The sequence below is a fragment of the Prionailurus viverrinus genome, chromosome B1 (genome assembly GCF_022837055.1).
Source record: "Prionailurus viverrinus isolate Anna chromosome B1, UM_Priviv_1.0, whole genome shotgun sequence".
Classification (NCBI taxonomy): Eukaryota; Metazoa; Chordata; class Mammalia; order Carnivora; family Felidae; genus Prionailurus; species Prionailurus viverrinus.
Window position 1 is genome coordinate 16,588,394 of NC_062564.1, and position 12,115 is coordinate 16,600,508.

The 12,115-nt window shown below is 42.1% G+C and overlaps 2 protein-coding genes across 8 annotated transcripts in view; one reads left to right on the plus strand and one right to left on the minus strand.

Moving 5' to 3' along the window:
- Nucleotides 1-12,115, minus strand: part of SORBS2 (sorbin and SH3 domain containing 2) — a 225,359-nt gene that overhangs the window by 121,196 nt on the left and 92,048 nt on the right. The window lies entirely within an intron of this gene.
- The window catches only part of TLR3 (toll like receptor 3), a 430,042-nt gene that overhangs the window by 71,954 nt on the left and 345,973 nt on the right, over nucleotides 1-12,115 (plus strand). Inside the window, exons 3-4 of the mRNA XM_047855095.1 lie at nucleotides 5,799-5,952; nucleotides 8,281-8,448. The gene's annotated coding sequence lies outside the window, so the exon portion shown is untranslated. The remainder of the gene's footprint in view (nucleotides 1-5,798; nucleotides 5,953-8,280; nucleotides 8,449-12,115) is intronic.

Genomic DNA, 12,115 nt, shown 5'->3' on the forward strand with positions numbered 1-12,115 from the left:
CCAGATCACAGTCCTACCATGCTCCAGGCCTATCTTCATTCCCTTTGAAGGAGCACCAGCTTTTTCTATGTCTTTGTGCTAAGGGCACAATCTGGGCCCTGGGGGGCTCTCACATGATCAGATAATGAGTTTAAGGCAGAGGTGACTTGGATTCTTAATTTTCAGGGGAAGAGACGCTCTTAGATCAAGAGCAAAAACGCTCATCAGTCAGTAAAGCAGCACCCTCAAAAACGTACGGAAGTTGTGGCAAACATCGGTCATGTCATTCCTAAGGTTTCTATTTGTTACTACCTAACCACCCGTAGTCAAAACATTTAGTCCAGAAACCCTATTGTCATAGATACAGGTAAAATATAAAGACAGGAAGCACAGACGGCATTTGTTTATTTTGTGAGCACCGAAGCCATCATCAGGGCCACCCTTCGTGGCTCCATTTATTTCTTGTTCATCCTGATTCTGAAGGTTTAGTCTCAAGAGGAAGAAGAATGAGCCATCAGTTGGATGAGTCATATTTTTGTTATAATCACAGGAACATTCAAAAATGAAATCATTTAATTCAGCCGAACGAACCTTATAAAAAGTAAATTACTTCATATACATTTGGCAAAAGACTAATTAGCTATTTTGAGCTCTTCCTGGAATTATCTTGCCCATTTTCTCCACCCTCCATGACTCCCGCTTCCAGCTCTCTCCTGGCCCAGTGCTTTCCCGGTCGTGTTAATGAAAAAGAAAGGAGGAAGAAACATGTGGTTTTGACGCCCTTCAACTCATGAAGGCAAAGGGGGAAGAGGCCCCACAACCAGTCATCTTTGAAAAGTGAGCATCTTTCAAAGATACAAATATTTTCGAGACATTTTAATATTATCTTTATCATTGCTTTTACATACTCTGAATTAGAACATTATTTCTGGATTTCCCATCTTTAGCTATATCTGTATTGGCTTCTGTGTGCGTGTAGATGTATATATCTCTCTCTCCCTTTTCTCTTTCTCTCCAGGCAGATTTTCCAATATGTATCAACACATAAAAGTCAACGCTGATTACATAGATACTTGAATTCCTCCTGTATCATTTGTCAAAAATTTCAATTCAGTTCTTGTGAACCAAAGAGCTCTCCAGCAGTTTTTAATTTTTATTTTTAAAAAGGGCACTAAGTTGACAACAAGGGAGCTTACATTTTGTTAAAACCAAATGGGAGGTTTCAAAGAAAGACTAATCTTTGGTATTAGGGTCAGGATAATTACTAGCGACTTTTTTTCTCCAGTGTTCTAAGGGTTTGTGAAGCATTTTTGTTACTTTAAAACTACAGTGAGGGGCGCCTGGGTGGCGCAGTCGGTTAAGCGTCCGACTTCAGCCAGGTCACGATCTCGCGGTCCGTGAGTTCGAGCCCCGCGTCAGGCTCTGGGCTGATGGCTCAGAGCCTGGAGCCTGTTTCCGATTCTGTGTCTCCCTCTCTCTCTGCCCCTCCCCCATTCATGCTGTGTCTCTCTCTGTCCCAAAAATAAATAAACGTTGATAAAACTACAGTGAAAACAAGCATATAAGTAAATTGCAGCATACCCACACACTTGCATTTGAGAGAAGATAGCCCTGTGCGTGGCAGAAAAATTGACCTACTTATTCCCTGGTGTAAACATTCATGCTCCCTTTAACGTCTTGGATTACCTTGTTGAAACTTGTTTTCAAAGTTTACCTCAAGCTCTCTATCGCCTGGCACCCTGGCTCAATCACCCACAGCGTTGCCTGTATTTCTGTAGCCTTACCACATGAGCCATTCGTGTGAAATATACGCTGAGATACAAACTCACGCAGCATTCTGATGTGATTGCCGTTTTATTTAACTTTTTAGATGCACTACCTTTCTAGCTACGTTTTTAAGTACCTTGAGGGGGGAGAGACAAAGTCACTTAAAGTTTTTGGCTTCAGTTGCCTCATCTGTAAAACGAGTGGGGCTAGACCTTTCTCTATCGACTCTAGCATGCTGTGATTCTGGTTCCCAGGACTCAAAGTCACCATGATGTTTTTTTTTAGCTTTGCTTACACAAAACTCTCGTTAGCCCAGAGATCCTAAAACCTAAACTAGAAGCCACAGAGCAATCCCTCAGGCTTCTGGAGGCATTATTATTCCTCATCCTGAGTTGTAAGACAGCAACATGTGAGTGGTCCAATGAAGAGTTCAGACTCGGGGCACCTGGGTGGCGCAGTCGGTTAAGCGGCCGACTTCAGCCGGGTCACGATCTCACGGTCCGTGAGTTCGAGCCCCGTGTCAGGCTCTGGGCTGATGGCTCGGAGCCTGGAGCCTGTTTCCAATTCTGTGTCTCCCTCTCTCTCTGCCCCTCCCCCATTCATGCTGTGTCTCTCTCTGTCCCCAAAATAAATAAACGTTGAAAAAAAATTAAAAAAAAAAAAGAGTTCAGACTCATTACTTCTGTCATTTCTGGTTAAATAGGCAAAAAAGGATTTTTTCTATTGCTCATGGAGTGTCTGAGTATTTTTTTTTATTTTAGATCTAAAATATAGATAGGTTTAGATCTGTATTTTATTTATTTATTATTTATGTATTTATGTATTTATGTGTTTATTTAATATGAAATTTATCATCAGATTGGTTTCCAAACAACACCCAGTGCTCATCCCAACAGGTGCCCTCCTCCATGCCCATCACCCACCCTCCCCTCCCTCCCACCCCCCATCAACCCTCAGTTTATTTTCCGTTTTTAAGAGTCTCTTATGGTTTGGCTCCCTCCCTCTCTTTTTTTTTTCTTTCCCTCCCCCATGGTCTTCTGTTAAGTTTCTCAGGATCCACATAAGAGTGAAAACATTTATTTACCCCAAATTTTCAAGATGGGTTGAATATGCTTTCTGCTGCATTTACCACTTAAGTTCTTTCCCACATTATGGCACGATGCCTCTACTTGTATTATGCTTGTTAGTGTCCCACACTGAATCGTTTTTTCTTTTTCTCTTTGTGTTCTGTGCACGTTATACAGCTGCTTTACACAGCCCCCATTTTTCCAGGTGAGGAACTTGAGTTGTGTGTTAGCGGTGGCTGCTACTGGCCGACGTGAGCACTGGCCAGTCTGCTGCCCATACTGTTTGGGACACCAGGGGACACACTGCTAGTGGAGATATGTGTAGACCGTGCTGCCCGGTGGGGCACAGAGAAACCAAGTTCTTTGAGTGAACGTTGCAAGGCCTTCGAGAGGCCTCAGACCGAGTCCTCGCTCCATTAGCGAATTGCAAATCAATATGTCCAAAACATAATAAGGATCCTACTAATTAGATATTTGGGATTATGTTAACACCGGTTTGATACCTTCTACAATTAAGATCGAATTGCGTAACTGATCTAGCCAACTTTTTAGTATAGGTGTTTAGTTTCTCAAGTTTGACTAGAGAAATTTGTAGAACGTTATAGGTCTCACCAGTGTTTCAGTTTACACGGACTCTTGCCGTACGGCATCACCCAAGTGAGTTCTGAGGGACAAAAAAACCTACAGAAATTGCAGAGCCAGGGAAGCCTGTCTTTGGGCTCCTCCCACCCTCTCCGTGTTTTCCCCTCCCATCATCTCTTTGCATTATTATTATTTTTTTGAACACAACTGGATCTACACTCTGGAGCACTTCTTACCATCTCTCCTCTTACGTGTTTATTATCTCTCTTCCACCATAAGAATGTAAGCAAAGTTCCCAAACTTATTTGGGGTTCAGGTGACCGTACTTAAGGCAGTCACAGAGTAAGATATGAATATGCTTGAAGGAGGGGCTATAGAACCTAAATTAGAGCTATTTGAAGATCCCTACATTTCTCTCTCAAGTCCTGACCTGTGCTCCAAATTCCAGACTTGGAATGTGAACTGCCTACCCACACTTGGACGTGGCCAGTGTCCACCGGGGGCCCTTCAGTCACCCTGGCCCCTCCACTGCCCCCTCTCCTACCCTTTCCTGCAGCATGTCACTTCTCTGCAAACATCACCATTTCTGTTGCCCAGGCCAACCTATAGCCAAGCGACAGGATACAGCTTGTTTTTCTCTTGCATTTACGAGCAAATCCTACTATCTCTGCCTTCAGACTGTATCCAGAATCCAAATCCTCCTCATCACCTTCTCCATTAACACCTTCAACCTGAATTTAAGTCTGAACTATTCCAGTAGCCTTACAACTGGTCTCCCTTCGTCCACTCACACTCTATTCCCTAAGGACTGAGAATGAAGTCTCCAAAATCTGAGAGTGAGCACTCACCCACCTGTTCAAAACCCTTCCATGGCTTCCCATCTCCCATCCTTACCATGGTCTGCAGGGTTCTCCATGCCCTGGGCCCTCATGATACCCCTGGCTTCATTGCTACCACCCACCCTCCATGCTCCCCCGCCCCAGGCTTGCTGACCATCTCACCGCTTCTGGGACATGCCAAGCCCACAGCGATCCCACAGTTTCTGCCACTGCTTGGGACCCTGCCTCTATGAATCCCTTTGGTTCTCCAGGTCTGTGCTCAAATGCCACTTTCTCAGAGACACCTGCCATAACCCCCCCCTCCCCCGCCCATATATATAATGCCTGCCTCAGTATTTCCTTTACCCTTCGAAAGTTTTTTTTTCTTCAGAGCACTTCTCACCATCTCTCACCTTACATGTTTATTATCTCTTTCCCACCATGAGAATGTAAGCTCAGAAAACCAGGACCATTATGGGGAGAATGTGATTCAGAGTCAGGAAATTCAGTCATGGGGTGGAGCCTACAGAGATCCCACCTGCACAATGGCAGCTTGTGGCCCCACACAGGGTAGTTAGGGGAAAGGATGAATATTACAGATGACTAAAGTCAATATATTTTTTTTCCCTTAGGAAATCCAGACAGGTAGTCAACTTTACCAACTTTTACCACTTAGGCAGCTTTATCCACTTTAGCCCTTAGGCGGCTGTGGAAACCTAGCCGTTGTGGACGAGAGCACAAAAGAAAATCAAAGAGTGGAACAAGTCAGTGCTTTATAACTTGAACAATAGAAACTATAATCATCACTTGCTAATTGCTCCCCTTTCATTCTATTTCAGCATTACATAAATTAATATCACCACATGTTCATACTAAACACCATTATTTGCCTTTGTTGTATTCTCATGTGAAACTAGACAGACATCATGATCAGACTTTGGACTCTGATCATGGGCATTGATTGCAAACAGTGCTGACCTAAGTCCGTGAAATTTGGAGTCACCACCACTACTCAGGATCTGAATTTTCAATCCTGTAAATGTGACCGAACAGCTGCCACCTCTCCTAGGTATAACGAAAAGGTTACTTTCCTGGTGGTAACAGGTTTCCCTACTTAGTTGTAGGCGTGGCTGATTTCCTATGTTACATTTCATTTCCTTTAGTTTTGTTAAGATTTTGAATAATAAGGTACTGCCTTACACAATTAACACATGCATTTGAACAATTTGTCTTCGATTTCTTTCCAGAATAGTGTTCCAAATCATCGGAGGAGCCAGCAGATTGGAGTGTAGGATATTTCTGAGCAGGGTCTCAGAAGGAGACCGGTCTGCTAGCTAGCCTCTGACGCTACAGTTGGTCTATACTTGACTTTGACCAATACACTGAGCTGACGGAGTGCAGAATAATGGCAGGTTGAGCAAACTTAATGTTTCTCTCTCCCTATTTAAATTTGCTTTAGGCTCTTTTCTATCTCGTCAGCACCCAGAACTTGTAAACTAAAATTTGCACAGAAGTAATTTCAAACAGCTGTAACTACTGTAGCTCCGCCCCCTCCTTATCTGTGTGTTGCTTTCCCTCAATTCAGTTACAGGGTCCACCGCCTTCTGGAAGCAGGTGTCCCTCCTTGTGACGTAGCCTCTGGTCAATAGTCGCCTAATGTGACGTCACAGGCCTGCGTCATTCTCCTCACTTCGTCTCGTCGGGTGGGCGTTTTCTCATCTCACCTCAGCCCCAGAAGGGTGAGTGCAGGACAATAAGATATTTTTTTTCAACGTTTATTTATTTTTGGGACAGAGAGAGACAGAGCATGAATGGGGGAGGGGCAGAGAGAGAGGGAGACACAGAATCGGAAACAGGCTCCAGGCTCTGAGCCATCAATCCAGAGCCTGACGCGGGGCTCGAACTCCCGGACCGCGAGATCGTGACCTGGCTGAAGTCGGCCGCTTAACCGACTGCGCCACCCAGGCGCCCCGACAATAAGATATTTTGAGAGAGAGAGAGAGAGAGAGAGAGAGAGAGACCACATTCACCTACCTTTTATTACAATATGTTGTTAGAACTGTTCTATTTTATTACTGTTGTTACTTTCTTTCTGTGCCTCATTTAGAAATGAAACTTTATCATAGATGTGTACATATAGGGAAAAATATAGTATATATAAGGCTGGGGACTGTCTGCGGTTTCAGGCATCCACGGGAGGTCTGGGATGGTGTCCCCTGAGGATGAGGGGGGAATGTCTGTAATGCCATCTTGCTGTCTCTGTGTCGCAAATCATTTTAAACTTTCACTTAGAAGTCATTTTCAGAGCACATGACTCCATGAAAAGGTAAGGAATTGCGGTTTGGGACCACAATTTAAAGGCTTGTAAATCATCATTTAAAAAATAATCTGCTTTACAGTGGCGTTTTTCATGATGGGTTTTAGGAAATTATCAGTGTTTTCTAGTATATCTACAAGAGTTTGTTTGCAAATAAAAACACAATTATTTTACTTAACCATTAGCTTTATACCACTTTTGGAAAGCATGCCTACCTAATTTGAGAGAGCGATACTAAGAGTAAAAGGGGGTGTCATGAATATTTATGCTGACTTCACAGGGATAAAGAGGGATTATCCCAGGCAATAATGCAAACCGGGGATGATTTAACAAAATTCATTCTGTTTTAATACTAACTTAGTCTCTAGCAATTTACAGCTTTTCTCTCCAAGAAATCTTCCTGCATTCTGAGAAAGAGATAACAAAGTTGTGAAAAGGCATGTAACAAGGTCAAAGGGACAGATGTAAAACAAAATAATGTAACTTTTCAGGTTAAGGAAGAAAAATTTTAAATTAAATGCAAAAAAATGAAGGCAGAAAAAAATGGGACTGACATTTTAAAATCAGAAAAAGCGTTGGTAACGTTAACTGCTTTTTTCCTAAGCCCTAATTTACCAGGATTAAAAGGCACTCCATTGAATTTAAAAACAATTTTTTTCATAACAGTAGATTAAAAACGATTTTACTTAATGAGTAGGAAATTCCCAGGCTCAACAATTTAAAATGCAAAAGATGGAAAATGTAGACAGAATCAAAATCCTTGGGAAGTATGCATGAGTGACAGCTTCATTCATGTTTCCCTCTCTTGGCTATGAATGGATTAAGGACACAGCTCAGAGGTAATAAATGAAAACTAAGTGCTCAATAGATAAATGACAAATACTAACTGCTCAGTAAATGTTTCTGGGATATGTAAGAGAATATTTTTTTTTTAAAAGACTAGTCATGTTCACTCTACAACGTCCTATAATGCAAGTGCTGAAGAATACTGAGCAAACCAAAAGTCCATTATGTTTCTTTAGTCTGCTCAAAGTGAGGTTGCGTTTCTATATGCAGAACACCAGCCAGAGACCTAAAAGAAAGCAGTCTTCTTCCTCTTCAGAATAAATAGAAACAGACACGATTTCTTTATCATCAGGAGATTTTGTAGAAAAAGTATTTCAGGACTAATGTTATGATCCAACTTACGGGCTCTTGTCAAGAACCGTAGGTAGCATCACCTTCTGCCTTGTTTCCTGACGGAGCGATGGGACTGGTACCTGATAATGTCTACTGCGGGGACAGGCTAGTTGGTGATCCAGAGCGCAGACTTTGGGCCCAATCCAACTGGGTTAAAAGCTCATTCTACCATATCCACGTGGATAACTTCAGGCAACATATCCTCTCTCTGAACCTACGAAGTTTCTTCCTCTATAAATAGGGATAACAATGGTGCCAACCTCCTAGAGTTGTTGAAGGAGCCAATGATTAATATGCACAAAGCACTTAGAAGTAGGTCTGGCACATAATGCCACAAATGTTACTACTACTGCTATTAAAAAGTCAGTGTTCCTTTGATGGTGATACTTGTGACTAGTGGCTGCATGATTTCAGATAGGGTTCCCTTTCTTGCCGTGGTCATTTGTTCAGATGAATTCTCTAGTCAGGTCTCCTCTTTTTATAAACTAATTATTTTAGGAACGTACTAAATCTTGGTTTGAAGACATGAAATAAATCCATCTAAAGTCACGTTTGTTTCTTTCCTGCACAGATGGCTGAGTAGAATCTGTGTTGATTGCACCTTTATTTTGTACATTAAGGCTCTAAGAACAGCGGCTTCCTGAGACTGACTGGGAAACTGTTTTGATTGACGGGTCTTACCAGCACACCAGACGGTGCAGGCAGATAAGAAGCCCGCTGGGAGAAGATATCAGGGAAGGTAAGGATGCCATGATCCCTTTATATGAGAGAGCTGGGAAACTGGCTCTGGGAAGGGGAAACTGCAGAGCAGCAAAATGATCTTGATTACTAGTGACATTGAATTGCAATTAGGTTTCTAACAACAGCAAAAAAAGATTATAAAACTCTTCGGTTTCTTTCACATCAAACTGCCCATGCTTGGAATATTGTCGTGTGCATTCTTCCTGCAACACCATCAAAACCAGGTTCACTGTATTTGCAACATACTGAGAAGAGTTAATGGCCAGTGCAGGAGTTCTCCTGGCTTCAGAGTTCAAAGTTATCTGCTCCCAGATTCAGCCACACAAATTATTCCCTGAGAGTAATCTTTAGTGAGTTGCTAGGAGATGACCGGTTTATGTTTTCCTTTGATTATAGGGCATAACCGCCCCACTGTCAAAATGCCAAAAGTTAAAAAAAAAAAAAAAGGCAGTGATTGCTTCAGAATAATGTTTTCCTGTTACTTGCAGTGAGGTATTGAAACCTGGACTATTTTGCATACAAGATCAAGGGAGCCAAAAAGATCTATGCGGTATAAGAATTGTTATCTGAGGGGCGACTGGGTGGCTCAGTCAGTTGAGCGTCTGACTTCAGCTCAGGTCATGATCTCGCAGTTGGTGAGTTCAAGTTCTGGGTCGGGCTCTGTGCTGATGCTGACAGCTCAGAGCCTGGAGCCTGCTTCCGATTCTGTGTCTCCCTCTCTTTCTGCCCCTCCCCCGCTTGTGCTCCCTCTCTCTCTCTCTCAAAAATAAATAAACATTAAAAAAGAAAAGAATTGTTACTAAGACCAATTACATGTCAATGGTAGTCAGCACGTGACCAATGCTTCCTACATATTTGTGTAATCAAACCAAGTCATGAGTTTTTAGCAGTTTCTTAAAAAATAGTATTATGCATAGGTATGGTGAATGGCTTATGGTTTAAAGGAAGTGCTTACACATATTGGTAGGCACCTGGCATGGGTCAAAAGAGGTAAAGGGCCAGCAACGGAGGAGTTCAATTAAGCTCAAACCTCTAGATAGAGGTAAAATAAAAAGAGAAAAGACTGTAACTCTTCTGGCCCCAACACCAGGGCTCATTTTGTTATGCCATACCATCTCCTGGACATACAGTTATGTGATATGCAATTGTTTTTCTGTGGTAGCCCATATAGTGATTAAAAGTGACAACCCGCTTTTAAATAATAACTCCTTACTGGCTGTGTGAATTGGACTGAATTACTTACATCCTCTGTGCCTCAGTTTCCATTCCTATAAAATGGGGGAAAATAATAGTATATACTTCTTAGGATCAATGTAGGAATTGACCTATATAATTACAGTGAAATAATATACGTAATATACTTAGAAAATATTATTCTTAGCAAAGTGCCTGATACGCAAAAATGTTTAAGGGGCCATGAGATAAGCTATCATTTTCACTAGGATTATTAGTATTTTTAACATTCTTTTACTGCATCCTGAACAAGTTTAACACCACCTGAGAGCTTGAGGATCAGGTATATGAAACCTGAAAAAGTTGAGAAGCCACAGGTTTAGATAAATAGGGGAAATGAACAAAAGCAGGAAAAACTCAAGGAAGCAAAGAGAAAGCTGAGGTTTTCTTAAGTCTGCTGTCTTGTTAGTTGTGGGTTACCACCCTATACTCAATAATTTGGTGTATATGCGCCTCAGGCTGCCTAAGGCTGGCCACTTATTAAGCAGATCCTGTGAGCAAGGGCATCTATGTTTATGACACTTGAACCTCGTGTTTGCCTGAGTGTTGAGCAACAGAATGTACAGACCTCTGGGATTTGGGAGCTCCAGGTTCTGGTCGCTAACTGGGTGGGTGTCCTCAGGGATCTTTCTGCCTTTGTGGACTTCCATTTCCTCATTTGCAAATGAGGTAGTCGGACATTGTCTCTTTGATCTCCACATTTTTGTAATTTTATGATCTGTCTTTATAAGAGCCGTGTCTGCTCTAGTTTCCTTTGCAGGTGAGCTCTGGGCAAATCTGTCATGTGGGAACCCAGAGTTGCAAATCAGAAACAGTTAGATGACCTCCTTTTGCTCTATAAACGAGTAATACGCTCCATAAATGGATTATCAGATCCTGTTAAATAGCAAGAGCGCCCAATGACTCTAAAATAGAATCTGGTTCACAATAAAACAGCTTATCTGTTGCCTATTGTGTAAAGCAAAGTGTGCGATAGAGTTGTTTAAATGGTGCACTTAAAAAACTGCCCCAGCAAATCACTTTCTTCGAGAGAGAGGTTACCAAGAAAAATGCAAAAGGAAAATTCAGTGTTTCTGGTTTGGAGAAGCAGCAGGTGCGAGTCACAGCTCTGGTACTAAATCGAGAAGGCTCTGAGGAGAATGACGTCAACAGACTTGCCGGTATTATTTTTATGGAGACTCTCAAACCACCATGAACGGTACACTGTAATCAATTATTAAATGTGATCCAGGGTAGGGCAGTCTATGCTAACACAATTCAGATACGTTTTTCTCTCCAGCATTCTGTTATCAGTTATGTGATATATAGAGTAACAGTCAATAAGGATCAGTTTCTGCAACTCCATCCTGCAACCTACTTTTTTATTGTAAATAAACCAGATGAGGGGGAAAAAGGCAAAGGGAGAAAGTGCCATGTTTCAAGCCATTTGTCTCGGTATTTTAGCGACAAGCTTAATCTAATTAATTGTATTTGGCGCTGACTAGCTTGGCATAAGGTGTTAGCTTTCAGCTGCAAATGAATAGCGCTTGACAAGGTGAGAAATCCTCCTTTGATTGTGAAATCATCCAAGATGCATTTCTAATCTCTTTTGAAAATGAAAGCCCTGGGACTACGTGATTAAAACAAAAACCAAAAACCCCAAATCCCCTCTTATACCTAACAGCTGAGCTCTGCAGTGGAGGACGATAGCCTGGTCACTACACATGGCAGAGAGAGTTGTCCCCGCATACTCAACCTTACCTTGCACGAGAAGTTTTAACCGGGCACATGGCTTTGGCCAGACAAAGACGACATTTCTGTTTCCCTTGCTTTGCTATCAAATTTTGGTTGGTGAGTTCGAGAGGAAATGATGTGTGTGCCCTCCAAGGAGCCGTGGCCTTAAAGGGAAAGGACATTCCAACTACTTTCCCCTTTTCTCCTCTCTGGGGAGAGGTTTTAGGCTCTGGAACAGCCATCTTGAACATAAAAGGGAAGCCGTGTGTTGAGTGGGGAGGAAGGAGCCTAGGTGTCTGATAATTATGGACCTACTCCTCTTGTGTTACCAATTTGCGCTTTTACATGAGTGGGCAATAAATATCTCTCGTTTAAGCCTCTATTGCTTTTGGATCTCTGTAACAGGCCTGAGCTTTTATCCCAATGAATGGACTGGACACTTGGAATCCAACACGTTATAATAATCTCATTCAATTTATGCATAGTTACAAGGAGAATGTCTGTGAATTTTTGGTAAATTTTATTTTCCTTCTGTCACATGTTGAAATGTTGGCTAGTAAACATATTCCTGGTGGCACCATACCCCTGTGCTGCTTTTGAAGATCTAATTTCCTCCCTCCATTCCTCCCTCTCTCCTTTCCTTCCTTCCTTCCTTCCTTCCTTCCTTCCTTCCTTCCTTCCTTTCTTTTTTCCTTCCTTGAATGCTTTATCATCTCCAC